The following is a 26,656-nucleotide window of genomic DNA, read 5'->3' on the forward strand; positions in this document are numbered from 1 at the left end:
ATCCAAGTAAATTTTCCAAAATTTAAGATTTGAATACTTTTCAAATGTTCACTGTACCAGTACCTACTCTTCCTTTCAACAGGTGTTTCACTAAGTAAGTGGGCGCAAAGAAAACCTTAAAATCCATCAATAACAAAGAAATACTTCAATCGTAGTGAGTAATAAGTCTTCAATGAAAAATTAAATAATGTTTAGTTGATTTTTCTTCTACTGCGCAAGTCAAAACTCATTCATATCTTATTTTTACTATGTGCAGGATTCTGGATGTAAAGCACTAATATAAAAGCCCATTCTTGGTTATCTTTCCCCAAAAAAGCATAGGTTTTTAGTTTTCAGAAAAAACTGCAGCATTTTGTGCCGTATTTATCCCGTGTCAAATTGGTTCCAATAGTCAGTTGTTGCATTGAAACCGGCATATCAACATCTCCTTAAGAAAAGTTGGAAATATAAAATAAAATAAAACGTATCAAACGAAATTAAGTTAAAGTTAATACAATGAATAATTGAAAAGAAAAGTGAATATAATATTGAAAATACAAATATTGTGTTGTATTTAAGTTGTAGAAAAATAAAATTTTATAAGTTGGTGTTAAAAGTTCAAATTTTCAACTTAAAGTGAAGACATTATTTTATTCAATTAAAATAACGATCTGTTTTATTTGTTTGTATAAGGTGAGTTAAGATTATTTTAATTTGAAAGTAATATAAGCTCAGAATCTTTCAAAATAGAAATGTTCAGTGCTATTTATTTTTTTAAATATTCTAATTTTGTAAGGCTTTAACAATTTTTTTTAGAAATTATTTTTTCTTTACTGCGAAACATTTTCAAAATGCAAAAAATCATTTCAAAACCGTTGTTTTCTGAATCTGAATTATACGTACAAATGGAAGATTAGTGATGTCAAAAAACTACAAAATTTAATTGATAGAAAAATGACTTTGTTCATATTATTCGTTGGAAATATTTGAACAACATCCCATAGGATGTTATTGTAATGTGTGCGATTTGTCAAATTAAAAATTTTGAAATTTCTCGACGTCCCTAGAGTCGAAATAAAAGATTTTTAGAAAGATGTCTGTGCGTGCGTGTGTACGTATGTTCGTACGTCCGTCCGTACGTACGTTTGCGACGTTTTTTCTTCCTTCAAGAACAAAAACAGATATCGACTTCAAATAAATTTCCTTATAGAGATAATAAGGTAAAAAGATGCAGAAAGGGCTCTCAAGAAAATTTGGTGGGTGGTTTTTTTATCACAGCAGTTTAAAAAAAAGGTGAACATTTTGGTTAACCCAAAATATCTCACGAATCAATGACGTTAGAGACTTGAATTAAATTTTATATTATACCAAACCAGTATATTTTTGGAAAAAAATCCACTTAACTGTTTTTTTATTAAATCGGAAAACTGAAAAAAATGTCACCTCTTAAATTCTACGAATAAAAATGATTTCATCTCCAAAACAATTTGGTGCAACGAAAAAAACTGTTTTTTACATCTCGTAATACGTCGAGAAAAATCATATTAATAGTGTTTTTAGAAAAAAAATAAAAACCTAATACAAATTATTAAAAGTTGGTAAAAATTGATTTTCAGCTCAAATATCTTTTCCAAACTTTCAGATATTGGCCTTAAACTACTTTTATCTTTTTAAAAATGTTGTTTTCAACAATCAATAAAATTTTGAGAAAAATCTACTAGACAATTTTTGTACAAAAAATAAAAAACTAAACAAAAAAAAACAATACTAAAACTTGGTAAAAATTTACTTGCGACTCAAATAGCTTTTCATAAATTAAAAATATTGTCTTCAAACTTTAAAAATATTGTCTTCAAACTTATTTTATTTCACAGAAAATACTGTTTGCGATATTCAGTATTTTTTTTATAAAAATCCAACAGTCCGTTTTTTCATAAGAAAAATAAAATCTACAAAAAATAGTACACAAATTTGGTAAAAATTGATGTTCGGTTCTTGATATCTCCCAAATTAATTAGATTCGTCTAATTTGTAATAATTTACGAAATGCTACTTTTATTGGTAAAAATTTGTCTATTTAACAAATATATATTTTCATTTTTCTTTATATGAAAAATATTGTTGGTAATTTTAAATTTTTAAGAACAATTCAACTTACAACTTTTTTAACCCAACACGAAAACCTCCAAACTTTTAAACAAGACAAATCGACAGACGGGATGGGCAGTTATCAGTGTGGGTCGCATCCCAGCCTCTTTTTTAACTATAAATACTTTTATTTTTAATTTAATTTAGGACTAATTGGTGCACAATATTTTTGGTTGACTTGTCTTTTGCTAACACAAATAGGTTCGACGGTTTTCCTACACGTGAACATGCCTCATAAAGCTGTCCATTAAAAAAGCATGGATTTTCCAAATCTTAGCCACAAATCGACATTGTTTGGCTTTATTATTATTTATAGACCTGGAAAAAGTTGAACAAATTGGGAATTGTAACCTTCTGAAGGGTATGGTAGAATCTGACGGTTTAATTTGAATACGTGACAACAGGACCACTTTTCTTTTAAACTTTCTAGTTAAAGTGGTTGCTTCGAGAATATTTCCGGCGAGCTTTTTTATGAACGAACGTGTAATCGAGGTGAATTTAAATTACGCAGGAAAATTAAAGGTGAACCAATATTTAATCGAATGATTATGTGATGGCATTCCAATTAGAACTAGTGAATTTAAAAACTCAATTGGAAAATTTACTGTCGACTGATTTAAAAACATCAAATCGTCTAGTAACAATTGTTGTATCTGGAAGTTAATTGCACCAATATCCACTTTTTTGGCTCCAAAATAGCATGATGACTAACCCAATTATGATTCAAGTAATAACTCTGTACAAATAGATGTGAGCTATCCTATCTTTCAATTTGGATCAAACTGCACACGGTGTAAAAATTTAATGAAAATCGGTTAAGTAAGTTAGGAATCCAAAACATTTCTAAAATTTGGTAAAATTGATTTTCGATTTAAATAACTTTTCAAAAACAAAAATACATCCTCTTCAGTAAAATTTGTATAAATATCCAATCCAAATAGGAAGTGAAAAACATATTTTATTGTTTTTGAGACGTTAAGACATTCCTTTAAATAAAGAAAAAGGGAAACGAAGGAGTTTGATACAATGATTTATTTTTATTATATCGAAAAATATACCTGCAAACAATGTCTTTCTATAATATCCTTCAATCGTAATGTATAATTTTGTGGAGGTGTGCGTAATTCCAAAATCATCAATGAAACTCTGCAACTCTTCTTTTTTAAATCCTTCAGAATAATATATTGCTTTCTTAAACAATAAATATGCTGTATTGGAATTTAGAACGAAAAGCCTTTTTGATAACCAAAAAGAATGTTTACTTCCATCAATATAACTGGAAGATATTGTTTTATTCAAAAAATCAAGAAACAGAAAGAATCGAGGGTATAAGTTAAGAATTTCATGAAATAAATAAGCCCACTACCAGCATAACTAGAGGTTTAGTGCTTAAGGTATTTTTCCCAAAAAAAACAAATGTATAAAGAAGCACTGGGCTTCATTGCTAAAGATGATTTTTGATAAACATTACGGCCAGTTTCAAGGTTTCATCTGCAATTGGGTGAGGTTTCGAGCTGGTAGGCTGGCTACCAGATGTCATTTTAAGTGTTATAATATTAGTTGCATATTTGGAAATAACGTACAACGCTTTAAAATTGTTAATTTGTATGCTTACGCTTTTAGAACTTCTTATAAAACAACTATTTCCTTTCCCAATTGAATTGAATGCTTAACTTGAAGCTAACATGGTTTTCTTAGACTAGAGATTGACCGAGGAATCAATACATTTTGTACATACATATGTGGGTTATACGAAATCATTCGATCTAGCAAACCGCTAGCAGGTACATGTAAATTACGGTACAAGAATTACAAATTAAATATGCTTAAAGGAATGCTTGTAGAAAGTAAAATCTCTATAACTTAAACAAGCTTTAATAATATTGTTCTCCAAAATTAACTTCAAAATTGTTAATTCAAAAGCAGCCACTTGACCTGCATTAAGCGATGATAAAATTTGAAAAGTACGTGGAAGAGTTAAATTTCTTGATGCTTCTACATCGTCCAACAAAGCTGCTGAAGCTGATGGCTTCGCTGCTGATTGTTTTAAAGTAGCTGGCAATGACTTGCGCCAACTGCAGCGGCATGAGCAGTCTCCTAAACATCGCATATAAGATCCTTTCTGCCGTATTATGCGAAAGGTCTCACAGATGCATTTCATGACAAACAAAGACAAAGCACAATCTTTCAAAAGTGCATCCAATTACACGGATACGCTAATGATACTGACATAATTGGAAGATCAAAGCGTGATGTCAGTGGATCGTTCTTGAGCATTGCGACAATTACACGCTGCCATCAAAAACGAACAATGAACGACAACTTCTTGGACAAAACATCGCTATAGGCAGCTATAACTTTGAATTATTTAAGGACTTTGTCTATTTAGGAACCGCTATAAATTGAGATTACGGCAGCAGCATTAAAATCAAACAAAGAATAACTCTTGCAAATCGCTGCTTCCTTGTCCTCCTTCGAGCAACTAGAATCACCATCTATAAGATGCTCACCATCCCTGTTCTTATTTATGGCCCTGAGACCTGGTGCCTGGACTCTATCAAAAAAGATGAAAGCCCCCTACGAGGCTTCGAAAGAAAAATTCTTCATGAGATTTTTGACGATGAGGAGAAGATACAATGACAAACTGACCTGGTTAAAAGAATAAATGTCCAACGACTTAAATGTAGGTCGAATGTACACGAAAATGAGGTTGATCAACTATAAAACAATTTCCTTTCAACAATGAATATAAAAATGAAAATAATATAATATATTTTACATAGTGTAAACACTAGAAGACGAGCGCTAGGTTTACTTCATATACCGATGATGTACAACAACTACGAAAAAAGACGACTAAAACTATACAACTATTAACCACTTACTTCTAGGTGATTTTAATTTACCACACATTGACTGGATTCCATCCGAAGACGTAACCTGCCTTGAAGCCTCTCCTTCTTCTTCACAAATGGAAGTATCTCTTCTCGATAAAGTCCTTCTTACTGACTTAAGCCTAGTACATACTTCCTCGTGAAGTGAACGTTCGCCAGTGGAGAAAGTGAACTTTTGACATTGCTCACTGGTACACACTTGTGAGTACACGTTGTGAACATGAACAAACCAAATGTCAAAGCTTCACTAACAGTTCCCGTACATTTTGCACGTGAATTGCCCGTGAACGAAAACTCTCCACTTTGTTCTCCACTCAGCTTCACGAGCAAGTTCACGGGTGAACCAAAAACTGAAATTTGTATGGGTTCACGAGATGGTTCACAAGTATGTACTAGGCTTTACAGCAAACAAGCTGTATTAAAAACTCAAAAAATCGAATTCTCCTTTTAAGTCTTTTCTTCTGACGTTATTAGTACTCTTGTTCTAGAATATAGATCAGTAATTACTAAAATTGACAAATATCACCCCCCTTTGGACATTTTTTTTGACTTAAGTAATCACCTTACTAATCACAGTAATTCTTTTGATTGCTTATATAATTTTGATTTCAGAAGAGCCAATTTCCAGCAGTTATCTGAAGATTTAACCATTTCTGGAATTGCTGATACACTAGCATTTTCTAACATTGACGAAGCAGTTTCAACTTTTTATAGGATCCTTAATTATTGTTTTGAAAAAAATGTACCGATAAAAAATAAAGAAATACAAACTTTAGCCATCCTTGGTACAGGAAAGAATTGCGTTTACTACGTAACAAAAGAAATAAAGCATAGAAAACGTATCTCAAAACTGTGTCTCAAGTCCAACTTCTCTTTTTATGTTGAACTCTTTAACCAATTTAAATCTCTTTTTATTTTTTATATGCTTGCACCTCTTTGAAAGAGAATCTTAAAAAACTTTGGAATTTTGTAAACTCAAAGAAAAAATCAGATGGCTTTCCAGTTAACTTCATTTACAAGAACCTTTCGTTAGATAAAACTTTTGATATCTGTAACGCTTTCACAACGAATTTCCGTCAGTCATTTGTTAATAGCCCTCAAGAAGTTGATGAAGTATATTTTCATAATCTTCACACTTTTTTGCAAACTAGCTGTAGTCACATACCTGTGCTACAGAGTACGGCCCTTGATCTTTTATCTGCGTTGAATGATGACTGCTCAGCTGGTCCTGATGGTATTCCCCCGATAGTACTAAAAAAGTGTAGTAATGCTTTAGTTGAACCCCTTACGTTTTTATTCAAACTTTCTCTAAAAACAGGCAAATTTCCCAGTATGTGGAAGAAGTCATTTCTAACACCAATTTTAAAGAAAGGTAACAAGTCGGATATAAGCAACTACAGGCCCATTGCAAAGCTTTCTTGCATTCCTAAAGTATTTGAACAAATTGTTTGTGAAAGCGTAGCATATTTTAGTAAAAATATCATTTGCGAACAGCAACATGGTTTTGTGAAAAAAGATCAACCGTTACTACTCTCCTTACATTCTTAAACATATGTTAAATCGCCTAAGAACAAGGTTATGAAGTTGACTGTGTATACACTGACTTTTCTAAAGCTTTTGACCAACTTAGCCACGGAATTATTTTATTTAAACTTAAGACTCTTGGTTCACCATTTTTCTTAGCTTGGATTAAGTCATACCCTAAAAACAGATCCTACGAGGTAAAATTTAGAAATTGTCATTCTGAACCTTTTGTTGCTCAATCTGGTGTTCGCCAGGGAAGCCATCTTGGCCCTTTTCTGTTCATCCTGTCTATTAACGATGTATCGTCATGTATACGCTCAAGTGAACTTCTCATTTTTGCTGACGATATGAAGATTTTCAAAATAATAAAGTCCACCCATGATCGTATTCTTTTACAAGCCGTGTGGGAAAAATAGCCTTTTACTCAACCCTTTAAATGCCAGACTATAACTTTCACTAAAAAACTAATCAGTAACGTATTTGACTACTGTATATCACAGCAAAAATCTGTCGTGTCTCCACATTTAAAGATTTAGGTGTACATTTCTGTTCCAACTTAGAGTTTACACATCACATTAATTTTATTGTTAATAGGCAAGTTCTATGCTTGGTTTTATAAAACGCTGGACAAAGGAGTTCAATGATCCATATGTCACCCTTTCTTTTTATGATTGCCTTGTTCGTCCTCATCTTGAATATGCTTCGCAGGTATGGACTCCCTATTACGAAATTCATAGAAAACGTATTGAATCAATTCAGCATAATTTCATTCGCTTTGCCCTAAAAGGTCTTCCTTGGGAAGACCCCTATGATCTGCCTCTCTATGAACATCGTATTCTTCTTCTCCAAATGCAATCTCTCCATCAAAGGCGTGTTAATAATGACTTAGTATTTTTTCATCAACTCATTAATGGTGAAATTGATGCACCTTATTTGCTATCTTGTGTACATTTGAATTACCGGGGCGGAACTCATCACCTGCGCACATTTGATTTTATACATATTGACTTCCATACAACTAACTATGGGAAGAATGAAGTTTTAAGTCGAATGAGCAATTTATATAACTTAAACTGTTCATCGATGGATTTAAATTCAAATAAGGTGGGATACAATCGTTTCTGATCGTAGTTTGACGCTTGCTATAAGCTTACTACTTTCTGAAATTCTGAACCGTATACAAAAAACAACTACCTACAAGCCTTACATTCATATATTCGCAACTTTAAAAAATGTGAAATGAAATTAAAATTGTTTTATTTGAATTAATTTTAAACACCATGCACTAAAGAAGTAAATTAAAAATGTTTAACATATCATTTTCTATTAAATTACATTTAACATTTTTTACATGTACTGTCTCTTGTGAAAAATTGACAAATCCTCCAAGAGTAGTTCTTGTCATGAAAAGTGTTTTTTCAAATTAGCCGTGCGAATTTTGCTTAAAATAATAGGTCTTCTCCATCCCTGACAACAGTACCCGCAAATAGGAATGGTCGAGAGTTGTATGTCAATAGGCCCTAGTTCTCAACGGACTGTAGCGCCACCTTATTTATTAATTTTTAACTGTTTACCCACCTTCAGATAAGCAGGAGCTTCGTAGATAACACAAATTTTCTTGTAAAATTTTTAAACATGAGTAAATACGTATTTCAAAAAAAAAATCTGTATCAAACTCAAGAGTCCTCACAGCAGGACGATTATAACAGCGACTCTAAAAAATCGTCGAAGCGCTCGAAACTTTTCCCGGACTTCCGTCCCATCCATCATTTCGCCAAGACGAACAATTTTACCATTTGCAAATGTTGTGCTATAACGGTCCAAGATGCGTTGAAAGAAAAGACTGTAAAATCACAGCCAATTTGATAGTAAAAAAGTTCAGATGTCCCTTTGAATGTTATCCTAAATGATATCAAGTTTAATTTATTAAATTTTTTTTTATTTTGCTAATTTGAAAAAAGTTATGGACCATTTTTAGAGTTTGATCGAGTCCGATTTGTTTGTAATTTTAAGTATTTTCTGGTTGTTCATCAACATTTTCGAGTGATATTGATTTTTCTGGCTTTTTTGAAGTCCTTCCAAGTAAGATTTGAAACAGATAGCAGTAAACCTTTCAATGAAAAATAATAAAACAAATCTTTTCCAGCTCTATTTTTCAGTTGCAATTGCAAAGTTTTGAAAAAAGTTTATGATAAGACATCCAAAGAACATGTATTCAAAAATTGTTGTTATGTTTTATTATTTCAATTAAAGCATTTTATTTTACATTCACAAAACAATATGTAATATGATTTATGAATTGTTTTCAATTTGGTTTCATTATGAACAACTTCTGAATTGTTTTTGTTTAGGCATCTTAATACGAGTAACTTATGACTTGCAATTAAAACATAAACCATTTACGATTAAAACTTTATTTGAAAGTGGCTGAATCTTACTCTTGAATTTAACCTGTGAGACAAAGTTTTTTTTTTAATTGAAAACAAAAACAAAAATTAAGGACCTATTTTTGTACCTGATTAAAGTTAATGATGATGTGAACGTTATTCATTTAAATAATTGCATAATTTCACGAACACAGCCACCGTTTAAGGCAAAAGACAAGGAAATGTAAATATAAAGATTATAATTTTGGAAATCTGCTCAAATGCACTAATACTGAAAATAATTTTTCAAATAATGACAGCTTTCATTTAATTCCTAAATTTTTATAAACACTCATAAAAAGAGCCTGAAAAGCCTTTTTGAAATCAATATCTTTGCTCGTTCAACTTACACTTGAGTCAAAAACAATTTCTTATCAGGTTTTAGGTTGATTTTCGAATTTTGTTAAAAATGATGTCAGTTGATTTTTTCTAAAAAAAATCAACTAAAAATTACCAACAATATTTTGCATATGATGAAATAGTTTGAATTCAAAATCTATTTTTGATAACGAGATTTTTAATAAAAAAAAAATTAACACATAATAAAGTAATTTTTTGTCAATACCTTTTTTCACAAGATATCGAGAATCGACTATCAATTTTTACCAATTTTGCGTACTTTTGTAGATCTTTGGTAGGTAGAAATGGCGATCTCAAGGCAACCTAGCCTGAGATCCAATTAGCGCTGTAGTGCGCCGTTTTGATACTAAAAACTCGTTTGACCTTTGATTGAAAGGGAAAGATTTATAGAGAAGCTTCATAGCGATTATGTTAGAGCCATTTTGTCACATTGAGAAAAAAGATTGGGTCTCTAATCTTTGTCTTAGATTGCTCATCAAGTTCTTGAAAAAATGCTTTTCCAAAGTATTTCACTCTAGTGTTTGCCAAAGCAGGACATTTGCAGAGGAAATGGATTATCGTTTCACTTTCTCTTTGGTCACTGGCTATGTCTTGGGTTGGCCTGCAAAGAAGATCGTTTGTACGGGTTTTATTATAGGTGGCCCATATCTTCCTAGATATAATGCAGTTGGGTAAATTGCTCCACCTTCGGTTTGATTCAGTTTGGTAGATAGAAAAGATTTTACCCTTCATATCACCAAGAGGAATGTTAACCATTTCCGCAAATGAGCTATGAAGGGCCGATCCTTGCCTGACTAGCTCGTCAGCCCGTTCATTTCCTGCGATACCACTATGACACGGAACCCAGATCAGGGTGACACCGAGGTTAATATTCAGGCTCGCAAGCTCATCGCGACATTGCTGGACCAATTAAGATGAGGATATGGCCGAGTTAATGGCTTTGACAACTGCTTGACTGTCTGTAAAGATAGCTACATTTCGGTTTTGGTTTGGGTTTTGTTTAAGTTTCTTATATACCTCTCTTATTCCCAGCAGTTCAGCCTGAAAAACGCTAGCAAAGTCAGGAAGCCTAAAGGATTTGGCTACATTTAGGGACTCAGAAAAGATCCCAGAACCAACTCCGCACTTCATCTTTAAGCCGTCAGTAAAGATGGTTGTGTCGAACCTATCGACACGACGCATCCTCCCAATCTTCTCTCGATGGGAAAATAACCTTAAAACCCTTACTAAGGTTCAAAGTAGGAGCGCAGTAGTCAGTGTCTAGCGAGATAATATCTGAGGGAATTAATTTGGTAGTGTCGCTGTGACCATAAGGTTTTGACAACCAGCTATTTGATTCCTTCAGCCTAATAGCGCTGCAGGAAACTATGTATTTAATAAAAAGGGTGATTGGTAGAAGATCCAAAATAACGTTTAAGGCGTCCGTTGGGCAAGTACGCATGGCCCCTGTGGTGCCCACGCAAGCTGTTCTCTGAACCTTCTTTAGCTTATTAATGTTATAGGCTTTGCTAAGAGCAGGCCACCACATAATCGAACCATATGTTAAGATAGGGCGTACTACAGGCCTTTTTAACCCGTACTTCAATATTTAGTTTCCAGTTTAGTTTAGGGTCGAGTATAACTCCCAAATATTTTGCATTGGAAGACAATGATAGGATTTGACCATTGAGTCGAGGTAGCGTAAAGGGCGGTACTTTAGTTTTGGTGGTAAAGAGCAACAGTTCAGATTTACTTTGGTTAACTCCTAGTCCACAACTCGTGGCCTAGTTGCTAATTTTCTTCAAAGCTGACTCCGTGATTTCACTTATCACAGAGGTGTTCTTTCCTGACACCGAAAGCACCAAATCATCCATAATTTAACGAGAATTGTATCCATGACCAGAAGCCATAGAAGAGGCGAAAGAACACCACCCTGGGGTGTTTCCCTACTCAAGTGTTTTGTTGCGATTGTATTGCCTAGAGAGGCTCGAATCTTCCTACCACTGAGCATGGAAATAATCCATTCTCGAATGAAGTCTTCTACACCGAACTCAAAGAGCGATTCTTCTACGGATTCGGTAAGAACATTGTTAAAAGCACCTTCTATGTCTAGGAAGGTGAAGAGTAAATTCTTGATAATGGATTGTTTGTTCTACAGTACGCACTACCTCATGGAGGGCAGTCTCCGTAGATTAGTCCTTAAGATAAGCATGCTGAGAGCTTTCGAGAGGTTGTCCAAATAGGATTTCTCTAATATGGTAATCAAGAATGCGCTCCAAGGTTTTAGGCACAAAAGATGTTTAACTTATTGGTCTGAAATCCTTCGCGGATTCGTGACCTCGCCTACCCACTTTCGGGATAAAAACTACTTTGACCTGTCTCCACGACATGGGCACATGTTTGAGAAGGAGACATCCTTTGAAAATTTGTTCCAGTAATGGAGCTGCCACAAACCATAAAAATTGTCAAAACCTACTACGAAAATGATGCAACAGCCAAATATTGTGCTTAAGGGGAGATTACGGTTTAAATGATCGTCCAACTACGCAAGCAATTGGCAAAATTATGAAGAAATTTAAAGAGACTGGATTGGTTACAGATATTGTAAGGCCTGTGCACCGTTTTGATCGCAACACTGAAAATATCGTTGGTGTGTCGATTCCTCGTCTTTCTTAGGAATTACTCGTAGAGCTGTCTTACTCAAATAAAGCCAGCTGACCATTCATAACGTCGTTAATATGTCGAATAGGTGCTTAACAACCAAGCGGTAGACTGCTATTTTCCGAACAAAATTTTATAGCGACGAAGCAAATTTCTCACTCGGTGTATATTAATAAACAAAATGTTCGTTTTAGGAATTCTTAGAATCTCCAAGTAATTGAAGAGGTCATTACATCCACTAGAAGACACTGTTTGGTCCGGAGGTCCTAGAACTTCTTCGAAAACGACGATGGTCACCATCAATTCGGAGAGCTATGGTCATATGACAATCAATTTTTTTTTTTGCCTGTTAATTGCTGGACTGTTTTGGTGGGACTACGCGAAAGACCGTGTTTATGCAGATAAAAATTAAATTCTTAAGCACAATATAGAAACAAATAATAATAATTTTTTAAGAGCTTGAGAATTTAAAAAAAAAAAAACGCATAAAATTTGCTAAATCTCATCGATTCTTTATTTGAAACGTTAGATTGGTCCATGACATTTACTTTTTGAAGATAATTTCATTTAAATGTTGACCGCGGCTGTGTCTTAATCCAATTTTGGGTAACTTTTTCGAGCATTTCGGCCGGAATAGCCCGAATTTCTTCGGAAATGTTGTCTTCCAAAGCTGGAATAGTTGCTGGCTAATTTGTGTAGACTTTAGACTTTACGTAGCCCCACAAAAAATAGTCTAAAGGCGTGAAATCGCATGCTCTTGGTGGCCAACTTACCGGTCCATTCCTTGAGATGAATTGTTCTCCGAAGTTTTCCCTCAAAATGGCCATAGAATCGCGAGCTGTGTGGCATGTAGTGCCATCTTGTTGAAACCACATGTCAACCAAGTTCAGTTCTTCCATTTTTGGCAACAAAAAGTTTGTTAGCATTGAACGATAGCGATCGCCATTCACCGTAACGTTGCGTCCAACAGCATCTTTGAAAAAATACGGTCCAATGATTCCACCAGCGTACAAACCACACCAAACAGTGCATTTTTCGGGATGCATGGGCAGTTCTTGAACGGCTTCTGGTTGCTCTTCACTCCAAATGCGGCAATTTTGCTTATTTACGTAGCCATTTAACCAGAAATGAGCCTCATCGCTGAACAAAATTTGTCGATAAAAAAGCGGATTTTCTGTCAACTTTTCTAGGGCCCATTCACTGAAAATTCGACGTTGTGGCAGATCGCTCGGCTTCAGTTCTTGCACGAGCTGTATTTATATGGTTTCACACCAAGATCTTTGCGTAAAATCTTCCATGTGGTCGAATAACACAAACCCAATTGCTGCGAACGGCGACGAATCGACATTTCACGGTCTTCAGCAACACTCTCAGAAACAGACGCAATATTCTCTTCTGTACGCACTGTACGCATTCGTGTGGTTGGTTTAATGTCCAATAAAGTAAACTGAGTGCGAAACTTGGTCACAATCGCATTAATTGTTTGCTCACTTGGTCAATTATGTAGACCATAAATCGGACGTAAAGCGCGAAACACATTTCGAACCGAACACTGATTTTGGTAATAAAATTCAATGATTTGCAAGCGTTGCTCGTTAGTATGTAAGTCTATTCATGATGAAATGTCAAAGCATACTGAGCATCTTTCTCTTTGACACCATGTCTGAAATCCCGCGTGATCTGTCAAATACTAATGCATGAAAATCCTAACCTCAAAAAAATCACCCTTTATAAAAAGCTGAATGTACTGTTGTCGGCGAAACAGTTTAATGGATTAGAAGTGGCAGACAAAAGATCATTTGTGAATATAAAGAAGAGAGTAGGAGACAACACGGAACCCTGGGGACACAAGCATTTATTTTATGAATTTCAGACTTGAACCATCCAATACAACTTGTATTGAACGGTTAGAAAGGTAGTTTCTAATCCAACGAAGAAAAGAATCATCAATACCAAAAGCACGTATTTTCAATAAGAGAGCTTGGTGCCAAACTCGAATGCAATAATCTTACTTTCTCCAAAACAATGTAAAGATTTGTTCCACTGTTTGGTGGACCTATTGCTATGAAAACCATACTGCCGGTCATTAAGGAGCTTCAGTTCTTTGAGATATTTCTTAAGCTGATAATTAATCAGCGTTTTCATGACCTTTGGAAGAAGGGACGTGAGTGCTACTGGACGGTAGTTAGAGGGGGGGGAGGTTTCGCCTTTTTTAGGGACAGGCTGTACAAATGCTGTTTTCCATCCGCTCGGAAAGAGACCTGTAGAGTAGAAAAGATGGAAAAGCTTACGTAGTGCGTTTGCAAGCGTTGAAGAACACCTTTTCAGAACAATAGGGGGAATACTGTCCGGGCCAGCAGGCTTGTGTTTTTCAAGGTCTTTCAGTACTCTTGCAACTGCACGAGTGCCAAATAAGATTCGTCCCATAGAATCGTTTACGCTCTCAAGAACAGGAGTACTCCTGACACTCTACGGTAGCGTCGAATTAACAGTAAACTGTGCTGCAAGCAAATTGGCTTTATCAATCGAGTTTACTTAGGGAGTAATTTAAAGCCAATATCTCAAAGTGTTGAAAGGATATTTGAGTGGAAAGTCAATTTTTACCAACTTTTGTTAATTTTTTTTTGGATTTATAAAAAAAAACGTTAGTTAGATTTTTTTCCAAAAATATATTTGTTTGGTATCACGTTACAATATATAATATAAATTTTAATTCAAGTCTCTAGACTAATTGGTTCTTGAGGTATTTAGGGTTAACCAAACTTTTCATTTTTTTTTTTTAATTGCTTAGGTAAAAAAACACTCACTTAATTTTTATGAGAGTCCTTTCTGCATTATTATTTGCATACCAACATTTATTTGAACATTTATGGGAAGTTAATAAAATACTTGACAGTTAAAATAGTGTTGCCAACTTAAAGCTCTATTCCTATAAAAACTTTTTGTAATTTGTCAAATAAGAAAATACATATTATAAATATATACATGTGTTGTTCTTATTTATACACACATTCTAGAAAGTTAATCTAGAAAGTGATAATCTGAATTATATATATGCATAACATATATGTTTATCGAATCTTTCTTATACTTATTATGAATTTCGTAACATAAAACACTTAAGTTTTAAAATATGCTAATTTTATTTTATTTCTTTAAAGTAATCAATTTCTTCTTATTCATCCTGAATTCGTCTCAAATTTATCCCACCTGCACAACTAATTATTCATGTATTTTGTCTATGAGATTGGTTTCCGATTCCGACCAACTCGTCCACATGACATCATTGACAAAAATACGCGACGACTCGACGACTTGACGACTTGACGACGAACGTGATTATGCGACAACGACAACCAAGGTCTATAAGGTTTTGAGGATGGCACATATACAATATTATATCCATTTTCTGTCTTATTTCCATTCGTTCATTCTAATTCTGTTCCCACCAATTTTTTCGAAAAAAATCTTCCCTTTGATCCTTTCTTTTGCATCGTAATTTGAGTCTGATATAAACATTTATTTTCAATTCCTTCCAATTGGTGGTTTTATTACATACCCATAGCTTTTTGCTATAGTTTGAGTAAAGGAAACCGATTTGAAGACCTCCGAGTTGCGGTTGAATACTTTATTAGAGCTTCTTAAGGTTTGACTTTTAATTTAGATATTCATACAGTATGGATGGATTAGTTAGATACACTTTTTAAACAGTAGAATTGCCCCTGTAAAATAAATCTATTCCCTTTAAGAATGTGAGGATAAGATGATGTAAATCATCGTGAACTTAAACATACTTTTATTTTATGTTCAAACAGTTTTAAGTATATTTTTATAAAGCAACCCTTTGACTCTCTAAAATCCGAAATACGTAGAAGGACATGGTTTAAGTAGCTACATATGTGTGTACTTGTGCACACCCTAAATATGAAACTCAATTGAAAACCTAGGTAATAATTGTCACTATAGGTTTGAAATATGTGTACTCGTATATAGGTATCAACAAGTATGAAGTTGATATGAATTATTATACCTGCATCTGAAACATCTGCGAATTGTCGTAAAATATTGATTCATTCAAATGGGTTTTGCTACCTTAAAATCCAATCCGACTATTGAAACTTTTTTTCACGCATCCGGAGCGATGGTCCAACTAATAAAATATTAAAACATTTATAAATTCAAATGATGATCATAGTCTAGAAAGTAAAATTGTGTTCATAGTTTATTGATTCGGGGATTCATGTTTAAAGGGACTATGAATACCCTTTTTATGATTGGGAGCATTTAAGAAAGAAAGATAGGATTAGAAAAATGAAAGCTATGTACATTAGTTTTGAATGTATGTCACATTCGTATAGTTCGGCTAAAGAAAGAATTTCTATACTTAAATTGGGCTCAGTATGGGTATTACGGTTAAATTGTTTGAAGGGAGGAATGTAACTGGCTATTTCACTAGGGCATTATTTATAAAAATATAGAGACCTTGCGGCGGAGGCCGTGTTCAAGAGAAGAGAACGATCTCCTATCATTTTTAAAAGGTCTCTTTTCAATTCAATCCAGAAGACCCAAGTGCTATTGAGTTATACTCCGCTCTAAAAACTACAGCCAGATTATAAGGGCTTAAAAACGTCTTGCATCGTTGGAGAGAACCTTAACACTTAGCTGCATTTTTAACGATGTCGAATATGTGATCACTGCATAACATTTAGTTTGTAATGCACATAGCTAGAACTGAAAGCTGTTAATTCTCTTCGATGCAAGTATTCGCCACTCACAGATATTGATATTGGGAGAGGGTTACGCGTTTTCAACAGTAGAAAAACATTGAGCTTTCGAATCACACGGTTTTTGATTCCCGCCAAGATCGCAATTAAGTGAGCTTATCATACGCCGCCCGTTGGTTGTCCACATCCGAAAAAGAAGAGAATCTAAAAACGAATATGAAAAGCTGAGATTACTGTTATCAGCGAAACAATTTAGTGGGTTAGAAGTTCAAGACAAAAGGTCGTTTACCAAAATATAGAAGAGTATCGAAGACTAAACGGCGTTTAATTTTTGGTTATCAGATTTGAACCCATCCAAGAAAAAGATTCATCAATCCCAAATGCACGCTTTTTCGATAAGAGAGCTTGATACCAAACTCTATCAAATGCCTTTAAAATATCAAGTGCAATAATCTTACTGTGTCCAAAACGATGTAAAGATTCGTCCAACTGCTCGGTGAGATAATCTATGAGATCACCAGTGGACCTATTGCTACGAAAACCATAATGCCGGTCATAAATAAGCTTTCGTTCTTCAAGATATTTGTTAAGCTGAAAATTGATCATTGTTTTCTTGGTCTTGGAAAGAAGGAAGTAAGAAATAGAAATTTTTATTCAGATTTTATTTATTTTACTATTTTTAAAATATAATTTAGTTTTTTTTTTTAAATTCACTTAAGAAAAAGTTTTTTATTTTGTTATTAACTTCCCATAATAAGTTATTGTAATCGGCCCGATTTGTCAAGGTCTCTAGATTCTAATTCAATTATTTTTAGAGAGGTGCCTGTACGTTCGTTCGGAATCTTTTTTCGGCGTCCATATCTCAAAAACCAGATGAGACTTCAAATAAGATTAATATTTTTTTAGATTTAGATTTTTATTTCCAAGATAAATAATATAAAATTTCTAGTAAATAATGAAATAAATAAAAGTAAATCACTTCATTTGTAAAATAAGTGTAGATATAATAATTCCTAATACGAGTATATGTATAACATAATTTACAGAGTGATTATACAAATTTATTAGTGGAAATAGTAAAGGATGCATCCTGTAGTAGAAGGCTAGTAACTAATGCATATAAATTAACAAATTAAAAAATATATTTAAATGTTCAACAATTGACAATTGTGCGTGTCATTATGATTAAATATATTTTGACATTTTTGCTTTTATTTTTTTCTACTAAAAATGAATAACTTTAAAGTATCTATGAGGACAAAAATTTTCTGTTTAACAATATTTTTTTTAAGTAAATTCGCTTCTTTTAATTTTAAAGGTATTAATTTTGTATTAGATTTGTATATTAAGTAGACTCTTAATTTCACAAAGATTAAAATTAAACAGCCATCATTTTATTTTTTGTATTAAATACAAATGAAGAACGGATGCTACGAATCTCAAGATATAGCTTGTTAAAAATTCTGGATGCTGCTGAGGAATAAAAGTTTAGAAAGCAACGATTGTTGTGAGGTGGTACTTGAGCAAGGAAACTTTCCTGACTTCGAAGCCTGTAAGAAGTTATGTTCTGATTAAGAAGGTAACCACTTTAAAAAAAAATAATCAATTATCAATCAATAAGCCGAGATACTTATACCATGTTCGATCGAAAGCAATTAGAAGAGCAGTTAAGACTCACATTGAAACACAGGTCACTGTTAGATAATGTGCATACATATATGCTAACTCCAAACTTTTTACAAACCGAGCTAAGGAATATGAATTTAGGGAAGGAAAGAGAAAAATACGATTCATTAAACAACATTAGCTTAGTTTTATCACTTATAACTAGCTTATGCATACCGAACCAATCCCTAAGAACCTTTTTAATCGTTTTTTATGAAAGCTATACTATCTTTTTTGCTTCCGTACATAACTCGCATTATCAATACAATCTTTTTGACCTGTGATTTTCCTTGTCAGTGGAAAAATGCAAAAATTATTCCAATACCTAAAAACTCATCGGGCGAGGAATTTAGGCCGATTTCAATTCTTCCATTTTTGTCCAAAATGTGCGAACGAATTATGCATAAGCAAGTTAATGATTATCTCGTACGTAATGATCTTCTCGTCTCAGTTCAGTCTGGTTTTCGTGCCAAACATAGCTGTACCACAGCAATTTTGAAAGTAGTTGAAGACATAAGAGCGCAACTAGATGAAGACCAGGTTACTTTTCTTGTCTTACTGGACTTCTCCAAGGCATTTGATATGGTTGACCACTCTATTCTTATTGATAATATGAGCCACCGTTTCAATATGTCTTCTTCTGCTGTAAAATTGTTTTCATCGTATCTTAGTAACAGAAAACAGGCTGTCTTTTTAGAGACTGCCTTATCAAATATCAATATCAAGGATCGATTTTGGGCCGTCTGTTATATTTCCATGTACATAAATGACATACAACATACAATCTTGAATTCATCGAAACATTTTTATGCTGATGATATTCAAATCTATAAAAGCTGCCCTCTTAGGCTCATAGAAAACTGTGCCAATGATCTGAACGATGATCTAGAAAAAATTATGAGGTGGTCGACAAAAAAAACAATGGTCTCTCGCTCAATCCGAAGAAATGTAAATGCCTTGTTATCTCGAAAAAGAAGCTAGATCTGTCTTATGTTCCCTCAATTATGCTTGGTTCTTCAAAAATTGAATTCGTGGATAAGTCAAAAAACTTAGGGTTGCTATTCAACCGAACTTTGACATGGAATGACCATATTAATGAAGTTATGGGTAAAATATATGGGGTTCTTCGAACTTTATGGACTGCTCAAAAGTTTACACCACCAAAGACAAGATTAGTTCTCGTTAAGACTTTGGTTATACCAGTTCTCGTGTATGGTTGTGAAATATTTTATAACTGTGATATTGAAAGCAAAAGAAAACATCAAGTAGTATTCAATAGTGTTTTGCGCTATATTTACAATCTGAGGAGATTCCACCATACTTCACATTTGGAAACAAATTTATTAGCCATGTCATTTTTTAATTATATGAAGTTTCGTACCATGTGTTTGTTATTTTCAATTCTAAAAACTATGCAGCCGACATATCTTTTTGATAAAATCCGGCTTTCGACATCCAACAGATCTGCTTGTTTAATTTTACCACATTACACCTGCCTTACATCCGAGAAACAATTCTTTATCTCAGCTATACGCCTTTGGAATACAATTCCGCAAAACTTGAGAGAACTAAGTGAAAAGCAACAATTTAATCAGTGAGAAATTTCCAACAAAGCTATTAAGTCTGCAATGGAATTATTCGAATATGAACAACCAATATCATCAGCGGAACCTGTTACATAACCCTTCAAGTCGAGGTAAAGATAGAATTCATATATATTAAGAATGCAATGGGACATAGAACCGAGCCTTGGGGAACGCCAATAGCTATATATAAAGGTCCACTGAACGAATCTCTTATTTTAACACTTTGTCTTCTACTCTCAAGATATGAACAAAACAATTTGATAATGAATCCTTTTAACCCAAGTTTTTTTTCAAATGCCTTTGATATATTAATATAGATAGCAGCTGTGACTTTTCTACTGTTAAGACTGGTATAGATCTGCAGGGTGCAAAATTGAAGAAGTGTGTCTTCCGTTGATCTGCCACATCTGAACCCAAACTGATTGCTACTAAAAAAGTTAACTTTATCTAAGTACTGTACAATTCTGACTTTCATCACTTTTTTGTTTAAAAAAAAAGAAAGGAGAGATATTGGCCCATAACTATTAAAATTTTTAGAATAACCTTTCTTAAAAATTGGTATAACCTCAGCCATTTTTAAGCTGTTTGGAAAAATTCCACTATAAATACAATTATTTTTAACTTTTCAAAAAATTGTTTGAAAAACTGTTTTGGGTTGCAGAATTTGAGCTATCCAGGGAATTAATACATTACATTACATTACACACTACTCAGTACATAAATGTACAGGGTAGATACAGGGTAATGATTTTATATAACTCCTAAGAATCGATGAGCTGAAATAAAAAGCTCTGTCTTGAACAGAAACTTTCGCTTAAGGTTGTAAAGCCAGCAGTCTTAAGCATATCGAGGGAAAATTGTTAAATATGTTAGACATATCTAAAGAAGAGTGAATTTCTTGTACCATATATTAATTAATATTGGGTGAGCAAAAAGAAAAATTTCTTGAAAAAATTTCAATAATGATGCCCTATTCTTTTGTTTTGTTATACAGATAATAAAGCAAAAATATGCAGAAAGGACTTTTAAAAAAATGAGTAGGTTGTTTCTTACTTGCGACATAAAAAAACTATATTGCAAGCTTTGTATTCGTAAGTGATTTCGAACTAGAGATTTTAGTCAAACGATGGCAAAGAAGTCGAAAGGAGTAAAAAAGTAGGTTCACCGATTCCGTCTGTCTGTTTTTTCTGGGCACTACAGCCCAAAGCTTTGGATCGACTGATTTCAATTTTGTAAATACATTTTTGAGCCGATACGCGGTACGTTCTTTTTTTTAACTGTAAACAACTATGGTCCCATATAATTTTTTTAAATTTTGTTCGAAAATTTATTTTCTTAATTTATCTTCTTTCAATATAAAAAATATTTTTGTATTGCTCCAGAAGGGTACCCCCATAGAACCGTTCTTTTGTTTTAAAGTTTTATTAAAAACAAAATCAACCAATTTCAATAAATGTTCTAAGCCCACTCGTTTACTATCTCATTACTATTTCATGATCAATAATGTCATTGTTTTTATTTTTTGTTTTAAAAAATATATTCAATTTTTTTTGTTTCATAGTTTGATTTCTTAAAAATGAGTCATTTTAGCTTTTAATAACTGCATGCCAAAAAATTATTTTCAAACTGAAATTTAAAAATTTAATACATACAAAATTAATAAAAAAAAACGCTCTAACGATTTTTAAATAATAAATTTGAAAAACATAGTTTCTTTTGAGACATCAAATATTTGAATGGCGTTTAAATTTATGAAAATAAAATTTTTTGCAGGTACATTTAAAATCTTAAAATGCAAGAAATATTTGAAAACAGATTCATACAAGTAGGAATCTTATGCCAAACGTCTTGGATACAATACCTGCCAGTGCCTACTTTTTGAAAAATCCTCCAGAAAAAAAGTCGCACAAAGGAATTAATTACAGTTGTAAGTCACAAGGCCTTAGCCCTCTTCGGAAAGTTTGCTCAGTTTGCTTACTTACTAAAATAACGATTTCATCCACTTTATCGATGATTTTGCTAAGGCATGGTTTGTGGGATTAAAAATTGAAGCCGATCGACATCAAATGCTACGCAATTTTGGCGAACGGGCCCTTAACCTTACGTTAACATATTTCAAGGGCTAAAGTGACAAATTTTATTATTAGATTATTTTAGAACACTGTTGTCCAGGAAGATATATAGACCTATAGTTTTAAGCCGATTCCGAACGGCTAATTTAAGAAAGCGCTTTTCATGACAAGAATTACTCTTGGAGGATTTGTCCATTCCACGCAAGAGCAAGTACCCGTGAAAATAATGGCGTAGGCAGGGTTTGATTTATATCATTTTTCAAATAGCCATTAGTTTAACGCAATTGTCACTTGTGCTGTTTTTGGCACATTTGTATTCTTGGAATTGGTGTTTAAATCTTAGTTCTAGAGCATTCAAAGCATATTCACTTCAAAAAGTAGATTTCTTAAATTTTTTAAGATCCTAAAAGTCTTGTATTTGCAAACACTTTAAGAAAGTCTAGTACAATTTATGTAGATGCCTATCTAAATAAATCCTAAGCCAAAAAAGGCCAGAATACAGATGGATGAAAACTGTCACCTCGAAATCAAAATATAATAATAGTAATACATACTCGTATATGTATGTAAATATAATATTTATTTTGGGACATCTTTGGCATTGATACTTTGGCTTACATGTAACAAAAAACATTTACAGTTTATTAGTTCCATCATTTTTGAGATCAGACAACAATTCCTCACAGACTATAACGCATACAGTTTTTAAACTGAGTACTAAAAAATATGACCGATAAATATTTTCGTAAAAAAAACAAACTAGATAGATATTTCAAAATATTTTTGTCTATGTATATTTTTGCAATGAAATCAATAAATAATTAAAATTGCGGAAACACCTATCGGAAGAAAAAACCTCTATGTGTAAATTAAACGTTGACAACAAGGTAAAATATATGCAAAATATTTTCGATTATGAAGTAATAAATTATATCATTATTTTTATTATCATCACTTTTTATATTAATATTTAAAAGAATACATATTATAAACTAATTACTTATATTAAATTGAAGTTTGAACACATCTACAAAAATATATTTTTAATGTTTTTTTACTTCTTTTAAATTCTTAAGGTTTTATCTGACTCAAGGTAAATTATACATGTAATGCACTTAAAAGGCGTGTTTTTTTGAACACTTATAATTCGAAAACTGCTGGGACGATTTTAATGGTGTTTTGATTAGTTGTATTTGTCTCCGTCCTGAAAAGAATAACCTTGAACAAAATCGGGGGTCTACATCTCCCAACAGAAAAAAAATCTTATCACACTTACAGAGCATTTTGAAAAGCCAGAAACTAATTCGTGAATATTATTTTTATATAAAGGTCATTGAGTGGTACTAGGTTTTAAGAAAATACGTTTATAATTTGAAATTAATACACAATTTGATACAAACTTTTTTAATTACTTTTTTTATGAAAAACGCTTTTTTTGATTTTCCCAAGCTTGATCTACTCAGTCTAAATATTAAAAAAGCAGGTTTTTCTCTTTTCATTTTTAACTTTATACAATACTGTTTTTGGCGTGAAAGGAAACCAGTTGATATTAAAGTTGTAGGTAGTCTTAGTAAAAGTGATAACAGAAACGTTCGTCCCAAATCAAAAGTACACTTATTCCGAAAATTGAAACAGGGAGGGAAACCACTTTAAATGCATTGCATCTTTACGGCTACGAATCGCTGATCTCAAATATGGTTCCCACAGGCGAAACCAAATCATCCGGAAGGCCTCAACTCCCTGCTTGCGAATATTTACATGACAGACGTGTAGGTGGCCCCATTCTCCATACACATGCCTCTTTTGTTCAGCAAATCTTTGGATAACAGAATTAGTCTAGTAAAATTTTTCGACTACAGAGTCTTTCAAAATTAAAGATAATGGCTTCAAACTAATTTGATCTTTTAAAAAAATATAGTTTTAACAGTACGACCGAAGAGCTCGAGGGTATACTGATGAGCATTCCTAGATGAGCGAGTATAACGGTTGAACTGTTTAAGTTGGAGAATTGCCTCTGGCTATTTCTCTATAGCATAAACCGTTAAAGTAACGGTAAAAGAGATTGAGACAAAAAACTGTTCGACGATTTTCAAGCGACGTAAATGATCAAACTTATTTACGATAAATTACCCCATTAAAACTTTAAAAAGAATTGCTGATAAGCAACTTCATTCCTAATGTATATGGCGAGGGCATGTTGGGAAAAGAATAATGGCACCAAGTTATACCCTTGAAAGTAAAATTGAGTGGGATCATATTCCTCACCTACTTGGGTTTCACTTAGTGCCAATACAGTTGGTCTGTTAAAAAAAAAGTGTAGGAGTACGCCGAAAGAAAATTCGCTCTAAGCGAACGCATTCAAAACAAACGCTACAGGCCTGGATTCAATGGAACCTTAGTTCTTTAAATTGTTGCTACCATATTTACTACGCTATAATACTCATTTATTTAATAGTATACTTACTACATCCAAGTTTCCATTAGAATGGGAGAAGGCCAAAATTATTCCCTAAAAAGCAAACAGTTACTGCTACAGAATATCGGCCCATTGCTATTCTCCCGTTTCTTTCAAAAGCGTTCGAAGACTATTTTGAAGCAGATACAAAAATACCTAACAATCAACAACCTGTTAAGTTCCTGTTAATCTGGTTTTACTTTTCGTGACTGATGAAATAAGAATCGCAATGGACAATGATTATATAAAAAGCTGAGAAGAAGTTTTGGTTTTTCCTTAAAATCCTGTAAGCTTGTTCATTCGTATCTTAGCGGAAGACAACAATGCGTGGTGACAAGTGAACGTTCTTCTTCCTTACTGAATGTCTTAGCTGTCATTGGACCAATTTTTTCTCACTACATGTAAACGAGCTTCCGCATGTTGTTAAAAATTGTCTAATTCATCTTTATGCTGATGATGTACATCTCCTTATAAGTCGACCCTTTGTAGCAAAAAATGGTGCCGTAGATGGACCTGGTCCTCATTCTACAATGGTCCAAAAAGAACTATCTTTGCCTAAATTCTCTCAAATCAACAGCTCTTCCGATCTATTGCAAAACCTTTGATTTTTCGGTCCTAAACCCTTAAAGCTTAAAGACAAAGTCATTGACTGTGTCACTAATAAATTTGGGAATAATTTTCAGTCGTACCCTTACATGGAAGGAACTCCTTAATATTGCCATTGGAAAATCTATGGTATTCTTCGTGCCTTCCAGTTCACTCGAAGTTTCATTTCAAAAACTAAATTGCTACTTGCTAAAAAACTATTTTACTGCCTGTTATGTTATATGCATGTGTCACTAGCTGCAAATTAAATGTTGCCCGCTTCGTCTATTATCTGCAACAATATGACCACATATCGATCTTTGCACAACGTATATCTGGCTGTAGTCTTGACAGTTTACTAGACTTCCGATGTGTGAGCTATCAACTGATCATGACATGCGCTGACATTCATCAACGTCTGACTCCATAAGTCCATAAGTAATAAATGAACATTCCTTGAATGGAGATCCGTTTGTTTGGAAAAGTCTTACATGATATAAAGACTGATTCCACTTCTTTTCGTAACCCTTATAAAACATTAAAGTTGTCTTTTAAATGTTTTATGTACAGAGGCATTATACCACATTCCACATGGATGGCATAGTTTTGCGTTGAATTAGGCAGCCTGAATAAGCATTTGAAGAAATAGCGTTTCAAACACCTCAAAGAACACATAACTAAAAACCTTTCCGTTGCATGGAAAACACGTTATTTTGAGGCGAGTTTAGGCCAGTTTAGCCTCACAGACCAATTTTCTTTGAACTGCCTTCTTTTTGAACTCGGTTCAAAGGTCATCACCTTGCCTTGTTTGTATTAATGACTAACCATTTTTCACAAAAGGTGTACCAATGTTTAAAATAAACTAATCTTAACAAATTGAATAACAACACAAGATCTGGGAGAAAAACTACCTGACGCTTACTTTCAGAAAATCGGGGACTGAGTATATTAGGTAAAAGTTCAATTTGACGTCTTTTTTCGAAAAGAACATTCCCATAATATCAAAAAAACAATCTTATTCAACATCCTGCATTTTTGTTCCATAGATTGAAAGGTCAAAGTGGTGTCCAATTCTTATTCCATATGAACAGCATCATCCCTCTAACGAAGCTCTTATCTATTATCAAACAAAATATTATAATTTCCGAATAAATCATGGAACATTAAAAATGCGAACTTAATAAGGTCGCTAAAGAGCATTCAGCCTTTGGCGATTGTTTTTTATTTTTCTGCTATGGTGTTGATGGGGTATATTGAGTGGTTTCATTCGAAGTTCCTATGCATATATATTGAACTGGTTTATTCATCCAAGAATAGAACCAAGACGTCGTTGGTTAAATTGTTTTGGACCTTCTCCCACACCCAAATAAAGTGCTATTGGCATTTTATTTATTAGCATATTAGTTCAACAATAACAATCCTTATTTTTCTTTCTATGTATATTTAGGACTTTTGATATACTTTTACGCATAGACCTGATGGTCGGTCTTATGGGACTTTCTTTTGTTTTAGCATTTCTTCACTTTTGATTCGAATCAAGCTGGCCTTTCTAACTTAGTTTGTATGTTATTTCTGTTATATGTATGCCTGTGCCATAT

The 26,656-nt window shown here is 33.3% G+C and overlaps 1 protein-coding gene across 2 annotated transcripts in view; it reads left to right on the forward strand.

The window, feature by feature from the left end:
- The first annotated feature begins 488 nt into the window (after positions 1 to 488).
- Positions 489 to 26,656, forward strand: part of LOC129942552 (tachykinins) — a 66,324-nt gene continuing 40,156 nt past the window's right edge. For both annotated transcript variants that reach the window (XM_056051546.1, XM_056051547.1), the window contains exon 1: positions 489 to 672. The gene's annotated coding sequence lies outside the window, so the exon portion shown is untranslated. The remainder of the gene's footprint in view (positions 673 to 26,656) is intronic.

The sequence above is a fragment of the Eupeodes corollae genome, chromosome 1, assembly GCF_945859685.1.
Source record: "Eupeodes corollae chromosome 1, idEupCoro1.1, whole genome shotgun sequence".
In the NCBI taxonomy this organism is placed as follows: domain Eukaryota; kingdom Metazoa; phylum Arthropoda; class Insecta; order Diptera; family Syrphidae; genus Eupeodes; species Eupeodes corollae.